At 51.5% G+C, this 2,008-nt stretch overlaps 1 non-coding gene across 1 annotated transcript; it reads right to left on the bottom strand.

The window, feature by feature from the left end:
- Nucleotides 1-425: 425 nt before the first annotated feature.
- On the bottom strand, nucleotides 426-499 carry TRNAT-AGU (transfer RNA threonine (anticodon AGU)). Its single transcript has one exon. It is a non-coding gene; the product is annotated as a tRNA-Thr (tRNA).
- Nucleotides 500-2,008: the final 1,509 nt, after the last annotated feature.

The raw sequence follows: 2,008 nt of genomic DNA, 5'->3' as shown, positions 1-2,008 counted from the left end.
CCTGTCCCTCATCACCCAGGCCCTCAACATACCTGTCTATCATCACCCAGGCCCTCAACATACCTGTCTATCATCACCCAGGCCCTCAACATACCTGTCTATCATCACCCAGGCCCTCAACATACCTGTCTATCATCACCCAGGCCCTCAACATACCTGTCTATCATCACCCAGGCCCTCAACATACCTGTCTATCATCACCCATGCAGTAGGGGATTAGGGCCTGGCTGATATTATGAGTGAGCCCAAGGAAAAGATGGTGTTACTGGACCAGTTCACACACCAGGTGTAGCCGACAAACTGTGCGCTGGACGAGAGAAGGAAATTACACACTTTCAGATCTAAGGTGTGCGGTAGATGTCAGATTGTTTATATTATTAAGAGTTTAGTCCAAGAACTCCTGTATATGGCAACAAAAAGCAACAAGGCACTGCTGAGATTCGAACTCAGGATCTCCTGTTTACTAGACAGGCGCTTTAACCAACTAAGCCACAGCGCCAGGCATACGATGTAGGCCCTCAGTTCTGCATTCATATACTGTATATATAGGAGATATATCTATGTATATTAATTATAAATATGATTTGTCCAATTGCTTCACTGCTCATCCAGTCTCCGAGTGCTGCTTTATCCAGACAGCCATATTCTATATTCAAAAGAGGGCACCAGAGCAAGTAATTCATGATTTGTGCTTTAAGCCCTGAGTGACGGGTCCTATATGTGTGTGTGTGTGTGTGTGTGTGTGTGTGTGTGTGTGTGTGTGTGTGTGTATGTATATATATATATATATATATATATATATATATATATATATATGGGTGGAGGGGAGAATGTGCTGCTATAGGGAGAAATAGGAGAATGTAATGCTATGGGGGAGAGGGGAGAATGTGCCACTATAGGGGGAGAGGGGAGAATGTGCCGCTATAGGGGGAGAGGGAACGTGCCGCTATAGGGGGAGAGGGGAGAATGTGCCGCTATAGGGGGAGAGGGGAGAATGTGCCGCTATAGGGGGAGAGGGAATGTGTCGCTATAGGGGGAGAGGGGAGAATGTGATGCTATAGGGGAGAAGGGAGAATGTGCCGCTATAGGGAGATAGGGGATACTGTGATGCTATAGGGGAAGAGAGGAGAATGTGCCGCTATAGGAGGAGAAGGGAGAATGTGCCGCTATAGGGGGAGAGGGGAGAATGTGCTGCTATAGGGGGAGAGGGGAGAATGTGCCGCTATAGGGGGAGAGGGGAGAATGTGCCGCTATAGGGGGGAGAGGGGAGAATGTGCTGCTATAGGGGGAGAGGAGAGAATGTGCTGCTATAGGGGAGAGAGGGGAGAATGTGCTGCTATAAGGGGGGGGGATGTGCCGCTATGGGGGGGGGGAGGGGAGAATGTGCCACTATAGGGGAAGAATGTGCCGCTATAGGGGGGAGAGGGGAGAATGTGCCGCTATAGGGGGAGAGGGGAGAATGTGCCGCTATAGGGGAGAGGGGGAGAATGTGTCATTATAGGGGAGAGGGGGAGAATGTGTCATTATAGGGGAGAGAAGGAGAATGTGCCGCTATAGGGGGAGAGGGGGAGAATGTGCCGCTATAGGGGGAGAGGGGGAGAATGTGCCGCTATAGGAGGAGAAGGGAGAATGTGCTGCTATAGGGGGAGAGGGGAGAATGTGCTGCTATAGGAGGAGAGGGGAGAATGTGCCGCTATAGGAGGAGAGGGGAGAATGTGCCGCTATAGGGCGAGAGGAGAGAATGTGCCGCTATAGGGCGAGAGGAGAGAATGTGCCGCTATAGGGGGGAGAGGGGAGAATGTGCTGCTATAGGGGGAGAGGAGAGAATGTGCTGCTATAGGGGAGAGAGGGGAGAATGTGCTGCTATAAGGGGGGGGGGGAATGTGCCGCTATGGGGGGGGGGAGGGGAGAATGTGCCACTATAGGGGAAGAATGTGCCGCTATAGGGGGGAGAGGGGAGAATGTGCCGCTATAGGGGGAGAGGGGAGAATGTGCTGCTATAGGGGAG

This window comes from Crinia signifera, chromosome 4 (assembly GCF_055691185.1).
Source record: "Crinia signifera chromosome 4, ASM5569118v1, whole genome shotgun sequence".
NCBI lineage: Eukaryota > Metazoa > Chordata > Amphibia > Anura > Myobatrachidae > Crinia > Crinia signifera.
Note: the sequence above shows the minus strand (reverse complement) of the source record. Positions and strands in the feature narration are given on the sequence as shown.